The 18,680-nt window shown below is 36.3% G+C and overlaps 1 long non-coding RNA gene across 1 annotated transcript; it reads right to left on the reverse strand.

Annotated features, from left to right (window-relative positions):
* Positions 1–551: 551 nt before the first annotated feature.
* Positions 552–18,325, reverse strand: LOC140332580 (uncharacterized). The gene is made up of 3 exons (XR_011921182.1): positions 17,578–18,325; positions 13,400–13,443; positions 552–1,769 (listed from the first exon to the last, which is right to left on the reverse strand). It is a non-coding gene; the product is annotated as an uncharacterized lncRNA (long non-coding RNA).
* Between the last annotated feature and the right edge of the window lie 355 nt (positions 18,326–18,680).

Here is an 18,680-nt window from a genome sequence, read left to right on the forward strand (position 1 = left end):
TAAGTGTATGGTAATTGCATGTGTTCAGCATAGTGCTGTCAGAGCCACTGATCTTTATATTGGTCTTATGTAAATAATTCAGAAATGATTGAAGCCTTGGATAAACATAGCCCAGTCATTAGCATTTCAGAAGCATAGTTCAGAAGTGCCTCACACTGGCTATTTAAGTCATATGTCTGCTATAGAAGGCTATCTAGTTGACCTACCATACACAGGGTTAGGGTTAGAGTTAAAGAACCAGGTAAATTGTCTGTATGACTTTCTGACCAAGCTCTATAGAGTTTCTACATCTCAACAACTCCTTACAAATACTCCAGACAACAGTCAGAGGTAGTCTGTTAATCTGGCAGATTCCGTATATTTAGAAGTGGCAATCTTTCATCCTACTCCAGAACAAAAACAAGGAGAAAGAAATCCTAACTGATGAGGCATTCTGAGTCTGAACATGCCTGAAGGAAGGAGCTTGTGATGTGAGCAAGGCTCCTGTACGAAACAGAGCTGGTTTTTGTTTGGAACGTAGATATGAAAATAGTTGTGCAATGTTTCGTTTTGCTTAGGGTACATATTTGTATTGAGTTGTACAGGAATCTTCCAAAAAGAATCGGCATTTACCCCCATATGGTTTCTTTATTAAATTTATGATGAAAAACAGTATACAAAAAATTGTAGATGTCAAAAAAGGCAGAGAAAAAAAAACAATGAATATAGCCATACATATATTCAAACAATCAACCCTAAAATTTTTGCCCTTGTTTAGGCACAAAACGGTAATGTCAAGCTAGGCAACAGCATTGGAAATTAATTAGAAGAAGGGCAACTTCTGCATATAGTTGTAGTATTTTTTTTATCAAAGATATACATTCATGCATAGCTACACATTTAGTAAGGTGTGGTTTGCAAAGAATCAGTGACTGTTTATGAAAATCTTGGCCTGTATGTGCCCCCAAGGACTGGCATTAGACACCCTTGATACAGGAAAATCAGCAATTAGACCCTAGCTAACAAAAAATGTCAGGTCTCAGGTCAAATGCCAATGTTTAATCAGAATCTAATCCCTAATTTATTTCTATAGTCTTCACCTATAGATAAGCCCCCTTGCCTTGGTAGGCTAGTTACACCTCACTACTTGAAAAATGGCTCTGGGGGGACAAGGAATGGCAAATGACCAGAGGGCCCATGAAGGCAGACAGGTCCAAAATATCCAAAGGGCAGAAAAAAGCACACAGTCAGAGTACTAACAGAGGTTGTCCCTGGTGGAAAACAATTGGAGGGTCAGGCGAAGCAAGGATACCAACTGGTATTAGACAAAGTAATGCACTCAGAGCAGACTTACGAAATTCCACCATGAGACTGTACAGATGTGTAAGTGGTGACACAAACCTCTAGCAAGCACTTCCCAGCAGTTTAGTATCTTTGTCTTGAAATGGGCAAAATAACCTCTTCACATTATACATTGGAGGACAACATTGAATTGACCCCTATCTAGGTAATTGCACTTTCTTCCTGTACAAGCTGTAATGTTCTGTTAAGCAGGTTTAGCAATTTGCCCTTGGCAGCATGTTTAAAACAGATGGAAGAGATACATTCCAAATGAAAGTCTATTGTCCCCAAAGCCATAAGGAAATGCTCAGGCTAAAGTCCACTCTAATTAAGCTGTCATCAGGAAATCATCTGCATCTTCCCTGCGTTCTCATCTCAGCTCCTGGTGTGCTTCATCTCATCTGGTTTTGTCATCTGCTCTGCTTATTCCACCTCTCAATGTTTATTACCTTAAAATACAAAATACAAAGCAGATTGCATATTCCTTCTATGCCAATATACACAGCTCATTGTTCACAATTATTTCGGTATCTACCCATTTCTGCCTAAAAAATCTGTGTAGAGTGCCCACTGTTGCTGTGTAATATGATTACACAAATGCTTAGAGTTCCAGTGAAAGACTGAATCTTCATCTCTCGGTGCTGTCCTGGAAACACTGGCCTTCTACTGATCATTCTTCACAGCATGGCACTCTATGACAACAAAAACACCTGATGTAATGGAACTTACTATTTCCAGACACTTGCTTTCACTTCTTGAGCAGCTGGAGTAGAGTTCACATCTTCCTCTCTATAGACCTCCACCTTAAGTAACCCAGTCTATAGCCATTTCCTAGATGGGTCTTGGCTTCAAATTGTTAGATTCTACACAGCTATCACTATTTATGTTGATCCAATTCAAAGATTATAGGAGGTAATAAATTGTGCCCTACCTCTGCTTACAGGTTTATGACTTGGATTCTGCTCTCCGTTAGGACAACATTACAATAATTCATGAGGGCAATGTATTGCTCATCCAACGCTTGTCTATAAGGGTCTGAACACACTTGAAAGCCATTGTTGCTTCCGAACTAATTTTTCCTCTTGTTCTTTATTTTTTATTTTGCATGTAGAGTATAAAGAAAGTGTCAAACAAACACAACTATTAGCTGCATCAACAACTTTTAAGGCTAAAGAGAAAATTTGAGACTCCATCCCCCAAAGTTCTGGTTAGAGGAAAAGTATACTTATAAAGTTCCTTTGCAACCAACAATTTTGGGCTTCTCTAACCCCACCAAAATGGTTGCTAACTGTTGTTATTCACTAATTTTCTCTTTATACCTATCCCCTTTGGATGTTTTGAGGCTTCACCTAAATGTAGTGCCTACGTATAGATAAACATACTACTCAGCAATACAACCTAGGTCCGGGAGGGATAACAGAACTCTGAGGATGGGGTATAGGGTACATAGGGCTGCTTAAAACCATCCCCCCCCTTCCTAAACCTTAATTTTTCTATATAGATTGTGGCTCATATTCCTGACTTGACTCATCCACCCCATAGTTCTGAGTAAAGGTGTTTTTAGAAAATCACTGGGCTTTAGTGGATCCATGGTGATGGGATCCCAAATACTTTGGAGAGCTGCCAAATAACTCTATCCCAGATGGGCACAATTCACAAGAGGCAGGCACCAATCCATGTCCTCCAAACCCCATTCTGGCAAGGATGAGTATGGAGATAAATGCTGTCTTAGCCTAGGCGATTGAGAACGAATGGGGAGAAACAAAAACTTCAGGACGGCCCATAACTCCAACAAAGCTAAACTTGCTTGTGCCTCTGCCATCACAGCTTCTCACTAAAAGAAAAAAACAGTTTTAAGAATTGCAAAGACCTGATATTTGCACAGTTACATACTAAGATATTAGGCTGTCATATGCCCCCACACTCATTTTTCTATTTCATCTGGAAGGGGGCAAAGCCAGGAACTTCTCAGCACCCCCCTCGTATATATTTATTACTTCTACATCATACGTAATGACAAGGACTTTGGTTAATTTGATATAAACTATAATGGTCTGGGGTCAGGTTTAATTAGTATAGTTTCTAAGACTGTTATGTACTGTATACATAATACATGGGAAAGGACTGCCAAAGAAAAGAGAAAGTTGGTTCCCCTAAACATTGAATGGAGCTGTACAGGGAGAGGAAAAAAGTGCAAGAGAAGAGATGAATAATCTGACTCATTCACTTGTGATTGTCAAATTTAGCTTGAGCTATTGAGTCCTATACACATTGCATATGTCTACAGCCTGGAATGAAGAATATATGGTATATGCATATACAAAAATATGTATTACTTTACTTTTTCAACTTAACTATAATAAATAATGGAAATATGTGGAAAATCAATTTACATTAAATTTAAAAGGCCCATGGGAGAAATTTCTTTAGAGCCTAACTGCTTGAAAAAATATAGGTACATATAATTCAGGTCTACCAGCACAAAGATCCCAGTATTATGTATCAACATACATATGTATCACATTAAAAAAATACAAGAAAGAAGGGTGTACTTACTTTTTTGCACGCAGTTCTTTTACATTAAAATATGCAATAGTAGCTACTAACACTTCTTTAGCACTTATTTCTGAAATGTACCTTTGACTGAAGGTGTTAGATCTCAGAATGTTGCATTTATCACAAAGGTATTCCATATACTAATTATTATATAATTAATATTAATTTATTTAGTTATTATTATTAATTAATAACTAATTATTAATAATTAATTACTATACTATATTAATTTTATTTTAATGTTAGGAATTTCATTTTCTTGTAATGTCTCACTGGATTATATAAATGCTGCCTACTATGACATATCTGGGGCAAGATGGCAATAGAAGTTTTTCTTAAGAGACCTCCCAGAGTGGAGAGCTAAATGCAGTACAGATAAGAATAATGTGTAGTCCCGCAGTGCTGTAGTTCACATAGAAACTGGCAAAGTTAATAGGTACTTTCACATTTTGTACACCAGTCAGGCATTAATTATGACTGTAGGATAAAGCTTCAGTGAATAATTCTTTGCTATTTATTACCTAACCTAAATGTTCTGCAAAAAAAACCATGAGCAGGAACAGCACAGAATCTGATGTAATTCTGTAGAAAATTCAACTTCTATAGAAATATATACGGTAGTTAACAGAAAAATAAATTATATGTGATGCAGTAGAAACACATTGTATCAGTAATAAAGCAAACCCTTTTCCCTGCAATATGTAAAACTAATGTCCTTAATGTGTCAAGTTAAAATAAAAATAAATATTCCCAGTACTTTGCTACAATATATGCATACTTCCCATGTTTTATTACCCTAAATATTGTGGAGGTATAGAAAAATAGCTGTTGTGCCCAAACAAAGTACTTGCTATGGTTTATCAATAGACCAAGAAGGAGCCAATAAGAGTTAGTTGTTAGGTTTACATAGGTTTTATTCCCACTGGCCGTGATGTTGCACGTGTATTTAAAGCCTACCTAAACTCAGAATTTTCACTTTACATAAAAGGGTAGGGTTTTTCCAAATCTACAACACCTGATCTCCCACCTACACAGAAGAGCATGGAAGAAGAAAGGAAAAGATGTATGGGCCTGGCACTCCCTTTGCGCTGGGCTGAAGACAGATACTGGGATCGGGACCCGATGGAAGAAACCTCCCGACAGATAGACTGATCTGCAGAATTGAAGGTAAATGTGATTTTTTTTGTTTTGGGTTTACTTCTGCTTTAACTCTTTCTCATACCAGTATATGTTGCCACATGGGGAGACACTACATGTATCACCTCCCTGCAGCTGCCCCCATAGGGAATGTATGTTGGTAATATACAATGCATTGTGCACGTGTTACAGACAGCATGACAATACAATTGCTAGGAAAAAGTGAAATAAGAAGTGAAGTATAAAAAAAAGTTTTTGACAGAAGAAAACTTGAAAAGTCTCTATAATAAACTGGTCAAGCTATCATATTTTTCTTTTCATTTTCTTTCACTTACAGGTAATGTAAAAATGCCCATAAAATCTATTATATATTAGGGTGACTTTGACTTATCCAGATTGTGAGTTTGTTAGCCATTTCTCTATGTTATCAATTTGTGAAGTTTACATGTATAATTCTTTACTGAGTGTCAATACAGCCATGGGAACCCCTTTTATACTGTACATTAGTCAAGTCTTCTTACCATCCAAACAAACATATTCATAGATTCAGAGCTTAAATTATCTGATGATGTTAAACAGTTATTTCTTATTGGGAAAAATGATAAAAGACATTTATTTCTTATTTCTCATAACATGAAATATACAGATAAAACTATCATTAGTACCGGTATAATTGTTCACATTTTGCGGTGTTTTAGCCTACTGTATATTCTCCAGTACAGCCTGTTGTATTAAGCATGGTGCCTTTCACATGATCAGCAAAACCATCATTAAAGAACTAAGTAGTACTCTGGAATTAATACAAGAACAGAAAAGGAACTAATATTTTTAATGTAGAACTGAAGTCTCACTTCTCACTAACATTGGTGACCAAGGCAGGTGCTCTTATCTGCCGGTTACAGCTGTGCATCAATCCTGGCTTTCCATGTGCATGCTGGGAATTATTGAATTCCTTTGCACTTGCACAGAAGTTGGGTCATCCTGGTGCAGCCAATCAAGATGGTTGAAGATCATCTTCCAGAAGTAAGGAAAAAGGAAGATGGCGGCTCTCAGTGATAGAACAAGAAAATGTGAATAATTGTGGGTAATGCACCCCCTTTATGTAGACTTAATCCCTAAAATTGAAGATTTTCAATGTTATTGACTTGGTTTAGAAATATTAATTGTGCTCAAGCCGAAGCCTTAAAAACGTGTTTTTCTTGAACTATATGAGAGTGCCAAGGCACTCCAGTGTCTACAACCTCAAAGCTGTATATCTGCTGTGTGAAATGTTACAACTGTGCTGCTTGCTGGAATGCAATCTGTTCTCCATCAGTCACCACCCACGAGGAAGCAAAGACTACTAAATCTACTATGTTGGCCACTTCCATGGAGATACAAAGTGCAGAGCAAGGAATGGCAGACCACTGATGGTGAGAAGATCAGCTACAGAAAACCTACCAGCATGACTGGCCCTTAGTCCTTTGTCCTGTGTTTGCCCTTTTAGAGTGCAGCTTCCACAGTTCAGTATTAAGGGATTAACCGCAATTGTCTTCAAATGTTTTCTTTCAAAAGCTAATGTAAGGTTTAATAATACTCATTACATTTTTACAGATCCAAAACTCAAACAATGAAAAGAGCTACAGACTTAAATATTCCTCTCTGTAAAGCTCACATTTTATGAAGTATTTGTGTTTATCTTAACCTTTATAGTAACATTCATTAGCTCGGCTTAATGAAAAAAAAGTTGAGCAATCAAACGAAGCGAGCATGCAAAGTGCTCCTCCATGACTGAGGATGTTGTTACTATCACAGTTCTAATGCATGTGCAGTTTTTGTGCTTTATTCGCTTATATATCTGTGGAAGCAATTTTCCTGCGTGCTCTTCATCTGTAAAATTGCATTAGGGAAGCAGTTTTCAGAGCAATGGAACTTGTTAATGAATAGTATCCCTTGATGTTAGATACAAATATAATTTTTCTTGAGTTCTAGTAACACATTGAACATTACGGCTGACACTTACGCAGACAAATAACGTAGCTCGTTAACAGAAAAACACTACTGAATACCTGCAGGACATATAATTGCAGGGCACAGCAATTTCTATACATAGAGAGCTCCTATAAATGCCAGAGCCAGGACTACAAACTAAAGCCAGTTAAAATGTAATCCATATCTTTTACTGCTATAAACCGGTGTAAGCATTCACCTGAGACTAAAACCTGGCGCCATGCATAGTATAAAATATTTCTCAAGCTTAATACTGCTTTATAGCTTTATGAACAGTTAAACCATAAACGGCCTATCAATTTATTAGTTTACTTTTTTGTTTCTAATAGACACTAATCAGGAAGAACTTGTAGACTTGTATAGTTTGATGTCATCAGATATTCCTATTTTCTTGCGATATGTTAGTTTCAGATACACAAATTGAGTATAACACTGTATGCTTTGGAAGATTTAAAGACAGGCAGAACCCATGAAAGTTGTGTAGTAAAAGTGAAGAAGAGAGAATTTCTTTATTGTCAAAGTCATAAAACAAAAATGTCTTTTCACCGAATACAATTATGCATAATGATTATTTTGCAAAATAAAAATGTATGTAGGGATGATTAAGTCTGCCTGTGTTAGTCTTCAAATCTTGTTGGAAGTTCATAAACTATGCAGTAAATCCAATTTATGCCTGGGGGCCAAATCTTGTTATTAAATTCTATCTATTTGCACAACTAACAAGCAAGTTTTGTAAGATAAAAGACAAGAGAAACCATGCAGTGCAGTAATGTAGCAATGGAAAAAAACAAAACAGTAGCTCTACCTCCACAGAATTGTCCTCAACTTCAACATCCACTAACAATTTGGCTGTTGCAAGTCTATCATTTTATATAAAAGGGGAAAGGCCATCCATTCACTTACATTTTTGGATCTGCTGATTCAGTTGCTCCAAGTTAAATGGAGGGTTACAGCGTTTGGACTGTTTGTGCACCTGCAAAATTGTTTGACAAATTTTTAGATCACAAACTTTTTTATCCCAAAGATTCTTCTTGATCTCACTGAGATTGCAAATCTAAACTTCCTCCATTAATGTAGGTTTCTCAAACAAATAATGTGGAGGATTAACCTCAAAAGGTAGAATGGCAATGAGGCAACTCCAGGCGACAGTGTCTCTTTAGGGCTTTCCTTATTTTTTGGAAAAAAAGGCACACAATCAAAACAGTTTTTCTTGACAGGGGAGGTGTTAGTAATAGCAAGCTTTCAGAGCAAAAAGCCTCTCACTGCATGACACATTCTGTTACAGGCAGACAACACTATAGCTGCATACACGCGTGCAATAATTATTGTTGGAAACGAACCACTAACGACCATTCGTCCGATAATCGTTAACAAAAAAGTGCACAACGCCAATGAACGAGGATTGTCTCTGGAAATGAAAGCCGGTCCAGGCGGATCTGATTGGGCGACGATTGTTCACAAACTATTGTGTGTAGAGTTAAGCTACGTACACACGGCAGATTTTTATCGCCCGATAATCGGCATCGGCCAATTATCGGGCGAAAATCTGCCGTGTGTACAGTCGGTGTCGTCCATCGTCTGGACGACCGACCTGCCTGATCCACGGACGATGGACGACAGCCGATCGTAATGAAAGGGAAGGGGGAGAGCGCGCAGCAGGGTGCCGCTCCGTCGCTCTCCCCCTCCCCTCTCCATAGAGCATGAACATGTATGTACAGCACCGTTCATGCATCTTGCAGCCCCTTGTCGTTGGAAAGGATCTTTCACGACAAAAATTGCAAGTGTGTACGCAGCTTTAGTCAGTGATTGTGGATTGTTCTGTGATACACTTTCTCCTTTACATGTCACTTCCTTTATGGTTCATACGATCGTATCTAGCGTGTGTACATTCGATTGTTCCAAATAATCATGCATAATCCCTGATCTGTAGTAAGTCGTTTGTTTTCGTTTTCTAATGACAGTTAAAGCACGTGTGTACCTAGTCTGTCACTGCCTGTTAGTAAATATCTGTGAGGTTTGGGTGAATTAACTTTTTTTGTTGGCCATTGGGCTTTTTATCAGGTCTGGTAACCAGAGAGTTCAAAGATCGGCAGATAATTGTGGGGTAGTTATTGAATTTTAATAGGATGACCACCAGCTACCAGTTCTGCAATCTGGGCTCCTATCTGTTGAAGTTAATTCCCTTTGGTGAGTATTGACAGTTGCTTTATTCATTTAGCAATGGAGACAGACTCCCTGTACATGTAAATGCTGCTTTTGTTGGACAGCTCAGCCTAATACAGTTAATGGAAAAATAACTCATCTACTTGCAGGATCAACAGGTTATAAAAGTATATTAATAATAATAATATTAACACTAATGTATTAGGGTTGGTATACATGAAGATATGTAGATGGGCGAACCAGTTGGGTGCAACTCATCTGTCTCATTGATTTTCTCAGATAGAAGAGAGGTGGAAAATCCATCATATCTTGTAGAATGCACAAGTCACAAAAGGTAATCCAGGAGAGCGAAATAGCTTCCTTTTCTTTGCCCCCGTTTTGCCCTCTTTTCCTTTAATATCCCTTCCCTGGTTCTTCTTTAACCCTAACCATAAACGGGCATCTTGCGTTATATAGACACTGTTTTGTTTTGTCGGTACTGTTATATTGTGTTTATTGGTTTGTCACTCTGTATCTGTGAAGTAATTATTAAATGCTCGTGATTAGTATTCCTACTCCATTACTTAAAAAAATAGGAATCTCTAGACGTAAAATTGAATAATTGAAATCAGTCTGGAGGAATCCTGGTTGAGAAACACTAAATTACAGAAATACATTTTGTCAAACACAATTTACACAAGGAATTGATATCACTGCAGAATACAACAGCACCCTCGAAAAGGAAAGGAAGTGGCACTGATACACAACATTCTATTGTTGCCCCAACCCACAAAAAAATAATGGTTGTTGGAATAAAAAAGGGAATTAAAATATTAGGAGCTCATTGTGAATGAAATTAAATGTCAGAAGCGGGTGGGAAGTTAGCTGGATCAGAAGCTAGTATATCTTTAGAACTAGCAGAAATGAGTTGCCATTCTCAAATGGTTTTTTAGACAGTTTTTTTCTTCTAAGTTATAAAACGCTTTCTTCTAAACTTTAAAAATGTATGTCACTGAAAGAAGAGAAGTTGTACATAGACAAGTCACTCAGTCAAGAGAGTATTTATTACTTATAAGTTTTCAGACTAATCATCTTCCCTGGGAATAGAGCACTGTGTGCCATTTTTCCTGTCTCTATGCGGGTAACTCTGCATTGTTCCCAATAGATTCATAAATCTGCACATCTGCTTTTCCAAAATCCATGGTGATAAACATGTTTACCTTTGCTCTTTGTTTGTCTTTAGTTAAATTGTGAGCTTTTTTCTCTACCTACTAGAAATATTACATGTATAAGATCATTATTGTACATTTAAATGTTTTTTCATTACAATGCAAGAATAGTATTACTTTTTTCCATTATGTATTTATTAAAAAAATAAAGGATAACTAAACTAAACAAAAATGCAATCTGTTGCCGGTTACCCGTTCCGAGATGTGATGACTACATTTGTTTTCATTTTTCAAGCTAAGAAATTGTTCAGCAAGAACAGAAATACCTGTTGATCTCCAGGTAAACAAAACCAGAGGTAGTTGTACTCCAGCTTGGGTGGTAAATAGAACACCCTACATGAGCGTGATGAGGGGGAAACCCTGTAGCCACCCTAGGAAAGGAGGTGTCAGGGGATCACCAAAGTAAAATGACAGGAATTGCTTGTTTAATGTTCATCCTTTTGATGCAGTATTGGTGGTGGTGGTCTCTTAGGAAATGCTGTTTGATCAAATACAAGTGCTTATTATCATAAAAAGACAATGTAGATGAATAGAGATGATCAAATCTCTGGAATTGTTTTCTCATCGCTTTTAATTCTCCTGAATATTAGCATTTACATTTGTTTCAATTGTGAATGACCATCCTTTTAAGAAAATAGGAATCACAATTCTAGAATTCTGTTATACTGTGTTGACTTGACATGTCTGCATGCATATGTTCATGAGAATCAATACAGACACACTGACACAATTTCTATTGTTTTCAAATGTATTATTACAATTATCTTGTATTTTTATAGCGCTGACCATACACAAAGTCTATATTCATGTCACCAGCTGTCCTTTAGCGATGCTTACAATCTAATGTCCCTAGTTATATATCATTAACATTGTCTAAGGCTAAGTTCAGGAGAAGCCAGAGAACCTACCAGTGTGTCTTTGGAATGTGAGAGGAAATTGGCCTGGATGAAACCTCTGATAACACAGAGAGAACATACAAACTCCATCCAGATAGTGCCCCTGATTCATCAATAAAATCCGCGCTCGCTGGAAGCGCGAAAGTACGCGCGGCCATCGATCGCAGTTTAAGATTCAGGATGCGAGTGGACGCGCGCACTCGAGTCCCGGACCGCGGTAATCCGCGATCGCGGGTCGCGCGTATTATCGCGCTTCCAGCGATCGCGGATTTCAATGATGAATCAGGGGCATTGTCTTGTCTGAGATTAGAACCAGGGACCCTAATGCTAAATAGAGCCATAGCCACCATGCCACCATGCATTTCTCAATACACAAGACAATGCATGTTTGCTTAGATAAAGTAGCCAAGTACATTAACCCCAATCAAATTTCCTCTCCAATTCTCACTTACCCAACAAATTATTTTACTTTTGCGCCAGATACCATTCTTGGCAAAATGAATATGGTGCCAATAATATGCAATCAGATGTAGCTGGAAGTGACAAGAGATCAATAATACTGAAATGTACTAAAGGATAAAAAAGTTACCGTAATCATTTTATTCATCATTGAGTTATTTAGTATTTTTTGAATTTTTCTTTTTCTTTCTTTACCTTTATTATACTGCCTTGTTTTGTTGTGTGTGTATAGTATATCTAGGTTATATGAACTGCATTCAGAAATATGTATAAGAGATTTTTATATATTGGAATTGTTCATTGTCTTTTTTTCAAAGTTGTAACATTTTTCTATAAATTAAGAATGTTATAAAAAAACATTAACCAAACCAAAAAACAATTAAAATGGCCTTGTTAATAACAAACATTTCTGATTTTACCACAGTTGTCCTTTGGAATTAACAAGCTTAGCCTCAGATAACCTATAATATGGCTAGAAATGTGAAATGTGATATGCTTTTTATAAAGGCATCATCTTTCCCCTAAGATATAAACTATCCCCAAGCCATTGCTACTTTGAACAGAAACTCCCTGGCTTGTTAGAGTTACTAGACATTCTCTGCCTCATTGCACATCTTCTTTCCTGGTTTTTATAATTTTTTTTCTGAGCCAGATTTGCTTGGCCAGGAAATAACTAACAACTAATTTGTTGTTTCCCACTACGGTGAATGTATCTGCTGTTAATCCTTTTATGTAGAAATGGCTATGCAGGGACATGTCCTCAATTCCCCTCCCTTACAGTCATACATTGATTCTGCTTCTACATTCACTCTTCCTTCCAGACATGGCCCACAAAAGGAACTTTTTACTCTACAAAGTACTGCCAATAGAGATTTTAAAATAGATGGTTGTTGCCATGGCCTTTGCAAAACATGTACAGGAAACATACGTATTACAGCAACTGTAAGGATTTGTATACTATTTTATTTTTATATTTATTATTTGTTATTTAAAAAGTATTTGTGAACTTGAAATCCAAATGATTTGCATAAACAGTCTGATTTCAGCCTAAGGTTCTACACACAAGGGAAGACAGGGTATTTAGACAGGAAAAAGCAAAAACAAAAAATATTCCAATCATAAGTGTGTATTATTGCACAATAACATTTTCCCATTTGATTGAAAATTTATGTACATTTTTGCTAATTTTACCAACATTGTATTCCATTGTTGGCCATGGCATGGTCCCATGTTCATTTAATTAAATATATCGCAATATGTGGTAAATAAAATGGCTACATTAGGTTTCCTTTCTTAAATTAAGCAAATATGCACAAGTACAGAAAATATTAATTGTTCTTGCCAGAAACCGTGATTCCTTGGCACTTGTGAGATCAACAGAAAGAAGCACAATGTTATCTTTCTTCTGTAAACCTCTAATTCTCTATCCCAATATAATGAAGAATAAAAGACATGTTTTATGTCTAGCCTGAGTGGCTCTCTTCACAGATGCATTGGTGTGGATGAGTGTAGCCACCCAAGAGCTGGCAGTTTTTACAATTTTACACATTTTTAATGTATCACTAATTGCTAAACACTTGTTTAATCCAATACACATTCAAATTGTATTACTTTTAATAATATTATTATTAATAATACTATAGGTACTCAAGTATAAACCAAGGTACTTACTTTTACTTGAGGATACAGGATGCTGTTTTGACTCAAGTAAAAACCTAGAGCACAAATTATGGCAACATTCAAAACAGTAATCAATCAATTTAAAGGGAAAAAAATTAAAAACACTTAGCTTAGTTTGTATTAAACATGATTAGATATAAATACAACCTTTAATAAGATAGCCTTAACTGACCCATCTTCTCTGAAAAATTGATCTGGGTCTTTTGCCTAAGGCATAGAATTTGGTCATTCCTATGGGTTACCTATGAACTACTAATTTAAAATATTATTTAGTTCAGTGTGGGCCTGTGGGGACGTTAGTTTTGATATACGAGTATGAACATTTCACTCTGTATCCTTTCCAGAATACACTTCTAAAAATCAATCTGCTGTGTGAATTGACACACTATTCTTCATCTTCACCAGATAGTATCTATTTTCTTGGTTTATGAATGTTGATGCTTTATTATTGATGTGTTTTGCTTCAAAACCTGCTATAGATTGTTCACCATTGTGCGTGACCCCGTAAAAATATTACTGATAGTTTTGTGTATGTAACTTGGGTATTGGAAATCCTAATATTTGCCCTTGTGATGGTATTTAGATTTATTGATAAAAATTTAAACTGAAAGGTAAAACTACATAAATAAAAAATCTTATTACCATAGGCATTCATGATTCTATCTGCATTGTTCTATTACCAAGGGCATTCAGAATTCTGCATTTTGCTTTAAAGAGTTTGCAGTGGGGAAATATGAAGCATAAGTCTTTCTGTGTTCAGAATAGGGCATTGTTTGAATTAGGTATATACAGGTGGCGGAACTCACATCTTGTTAATCCTCCAGAGAGTGGGTCCTCCAGATACGGTGCCAGACCTTTCTCCCAGCGAGCACTCCATACAGAGATTTGTGAGGAGAAGAGAGTAAGGAAAGCTTTTATAAGGGCTTTACAGCTGTAATTCTCCTTTACCTTTTCTGCAGCCCAACCAGCATGTATCACTGCACTGTGAGCTGAATTCTCTGAATCATTGAGTCAGCGGAAAATTGTCGGGCAAGTTTAAACAACCGACCCTCCTAAAATGTTGTCGCAGGTCACGCTGCACGTGATGACACTTCCCAAGCACTTAGGCTGCTCAGCCACTGTCCAGTATTGAAGCACGCATGCACAACTTGTATTCACAGGCTGAGCTGTCATTTTCACTGACATCTGCTCCCTTTCACAGACTTTTACAGACTTGGGAAATGGGAAAAAAAGCCCTGGGTATATGGGACTCTAGGTCTAGCATGTGTATGTTATGGTATGTGCAAATTGCCTTACAGTTGAACTCAAGCAAAAAAAATTAACACATTTTGGATAAAGTATAAAATGTTTAGATTTTGTCAATTATGTCAGATTATGTCAATTGTCAGATTATGTCAATTGTCATAGTGACAGAAAATTTGAAAACTCACACTTTACAATTTTTATTAATATTTTAAAGTGGTCCTTTCCTTTGCTCATGGGCAAGGGAAAATGGTAAATTAACAGTATGTACTCACTTTTTATTGCTTTTGTACTACTATATTTGGCAGCTGGTGCAGTGTAAATGACCTGTCACTTATAAAGATAAATATTTGATTTACCCCCCTATTCCATGCTGCAGTGTTAGGTGCCTAGTGATTGACCCAATGGTGTCCCATGGAACAGAGGAATGAGTCCACGAGTGAGCTTAGATAAGTCAGTTTGGGCTTTTTTCCTGGGTCCTGATCGCCAAACAGAACAGTGTAGGACCAAAGAAAGGTGACTACATGCTGCTGGCAGCAAGGAGTGGGGATTTATTGACCTTTTCCTTTGCCCTGCATGAGCATAGGAAAGAACAGATCGATGCAGTATAGCATATGCAAAAAAATGCAAGCAAAATGAAGAAACTATGTCACCAAATTTCAGCAATATTAGGTCTGACTGATTATGAGACTGGTAACTAAGAATGGATCAATACCACAAGAAATGTTCTGTGCTGTATATAGACAGGTTTCTATATAGAGAGGTTTACAAAGCTAATTTGTCCTGGTTTATTAAAACTCTTCAAGATTGGAGAAGTTGATGATGAAAACTATGACGGGAAAACCTTGGTGATCCAGCAAACCTAGAATAGATTTCTTAAAAATAATTTTCTATTAGTTGGCAAATGTTTTCAATCCTGGATCAGATCCATTCCAGGTTTTCTGTATCACCCCAGTTCTCTTGTGATAGTCTATCTTCTCCAGTCTTGGAGAGCTTTAATAAATCAGATGCGTTGTCCCTGTGTCAGTGTTCTGTCAGGCATTCCATACATATCTTTTCACAGTTTCAAACCAACCTAACTATTTATTCTTTAAGGCACAACAAGCCTCAGTATCATTATATACATATTTCTAGTAATTTACAATCCCTGCATACTCTTTAAATACATACCATTGATATAGTGTAGAATACAATTGTCCTTGTGGGTGGTAATCTATATTGATATATGATAGCAAAGTCAAACACCTTCTTATATGTATTTCTTAGGTACAGTTCAACATATTGTGTTATACTCAACAAAAAAGTCTATCAAAAGGTAAACAAAATAGTTAATATACAGACTGTATCTCTTTGAGAAACAATTATTTGTTCAGGGCATTCTTAATTGTATGACCAGGAAAGATTTAGCAGCCTGGTTTGATAAGCATTATAGATTTATTGTTTGTCTAATCCTATATGTCAATATTTCCTTTTGATTCTTGTCTAGTGGCCTAATGAGGGTTTGAATAAAACAGCAACCTCTCCCAAGTGAATGTGAATCTATTGCCTTGAAATTCCTGTTTTAAATTACAAATACATCACATAATGAGCTGCAAAAAGCAGAAGACGTGCCTAATCAATAGAGGGTAACATCTACAATTGCTTACTGTAGCACAACAACATATACATGGTTAGGAGTCAGGACTTAAAATGGTGAAAATAAAATGGAGATCCACAACTGGAAGGGAAATTTAGGCTAGGGGGGATAGTAAATCAATAGGATGATGAATGTATAGGAAAAGATGTGCTGCCACTCTGCTCTATTATTGAGTGGATCCACCAGAATCAACACACTATTGATACAATTTAACTGCATTAATAACTTTGAACCAAAATATAAACTAATCTAAGAAGGTTGAAATAGTTGGTTGGTAGAAGAAAAGACACAACTTCAAGCTTTTTTAACCATCTTAAAAATAAGCTTCTCTCCTTGGCAGATAACCCAAAGTAAAACCTCTAACAAGCTTGGATTATCTTGCATCAAATCCATTGTTGCAGATCACAAAATATTAGAAATGATGGAAAGATACAAATTATGGAGAGGGAAGATGAGTAAAGAGGAAAGAAGAAGACAGACAAGAGGGGAGGGAATATAAGGGGTAGAGAAATCTCTAAATTTTGAATGGTCAAATGGTAAAAGGTTTATTAGGTCTGTTCAAATTGGCACTATCTTTGCTCCTAGGTCAGGACTAATTACCACTAAAACAGTAAAATTGTTTATGGTATTTGCTTTGCTTGTGTCCAGTGCCATCATGTTAGCAGTATCATGCCCTGTTAGATGGACAAAATAAAACCTAAAAATTGTACTGTTACTCCAATAAAGATAGAGTAGATGGCCTTGACAGCTTTGCTCTTCTCCTATGCCTTTTTAATCACCTAAATAGTTTCCTAGTTGAATATTTATATAGGCGTACCCAGAGAAAACAACTTAGGTGGTTACACATTTTTTAAGTTTTGTTGTTTAATTCTTTTAACATAAGATGAAATTATTTCTTAAATAAGAAGAATCTCAATTTAGGATATATCATGCATACCAAGCTGTTCTATGAACAAAAAATAAGATTTGAAATTTAAAAATTAGCTGAGCAATGACCAACCAAACTGTGTCTTTTTTCTGTATATACTAGTTAAGTAATCAGGTTAAGAATCCAGTTTTGAAAATTGTTTAGATTTACTATTTGTCCTCCGGTAAACATAAAAACGTGTAATAATAATAATAATAATTAATAATAATAATAATAATAATAATAAAAGTACTTTCTATAAATTGTTCTAAATATATTTTTCATAACCATAACATGAGAACAGTATGGCAGATCTGGATATTTTAGCCAGCTATATCATCAATGAACATGCGTGCAATGTATTTGTAATATATTTCTACTAACCTCAGTTGTTGTTCTTCACAACTGTAATTTCTGTCCTCTTGCTGGAGAACCAACTATATCGAAATGCTGGAAGTGACAATATGTTTCTCCTTTGTTACAGGAGAAAATAGTATAGCATTATTGATCGCTGCTGGCATTATCTTCTCAGTAGGAGTCTGTGAATTGTGTTTTCATACAAAAAAAAAATATTGCGTAAACTGGTTGCTTGTATAGAGATCTTTTAAGCTCAAGAGTCCATATTGCCCACTCTACTCCCAAATAGGTGTTATGCAATGGTATTCGGCACAATAGAAATGTGAATTTAATTTATACTGTTTCAACCACCAATTTATTTACACAAGGATAAGAAGTTGTTTAGAATGACTGAATACATATGAAAACATACAGGGCATCCCTAAATCGGACATGGAAGGAGCTGTGATTCTAAATGTAAGGGGAAAGGTGAACTAACTTTAACTTTAAAGTGGATCTGTAGATTATTAAAAAAAATGTGAGCAAGCAGTTTGTTTATTTCAGACAGCCAATGTCCATTCTGCTGTAATATTTTTATATACATACAAAATAGAATAATAATTTATACTTCTCTGTCGGTTTCAATCTCTTGATCTCACTGATTTCAGTGTACGATTCGAGGTATCTGGCATACCCCAGGCTGCATATAAATGGGAGTTCTGGCTTGGTCCATCAGGATGGTCAAAGACACAAACCCAGAAGAAGACCAAGTTAAGTTGGTGGCATCCGAGTGAGGGTAGATTAAAAAAATTGCAAACAGACAGGTAAGTTTATTTTATTACAGAAGCGACATTGCCTGTCCTTACTGCAATAAACAACCTGCCTGCTCGCAATTTTTTTTTTTTAATGTTTACTTCCACTTAGAAGAAATATGACTATAGCGAGGCATGAGGCCAAACATACTGAAAAATAGATGTGCATTTCCAAACACTTATTATTAGATTTGGCATCCAGCTAGGCTGGTAATATACCAATCAGGGCATCTCTGGCTGTAGATTCTATGTGTCTTTGTTATCTTGGAAATATACACACATTTGATTTCATACTGAAAAGAGTTTAATCTTTCTTTTCTCAGGTATCTCAAGGTCAGT

Source organism: Pyxicephalus adspersus, chromosome 6, assembly GCF_032062135.1.
Source record: "Pyxicephalus adspersus chromosome 6, UCB_Pads_2.0, whole genome shotgun sequence".
Taxonomy (NCBI): domain Eukaryota; kingdom Metazoa; phylum Chordata; class Amphibia; order Anura; family Pyxicephalidae; genus Pyxicephalus; species Pyxicephalus adspersus.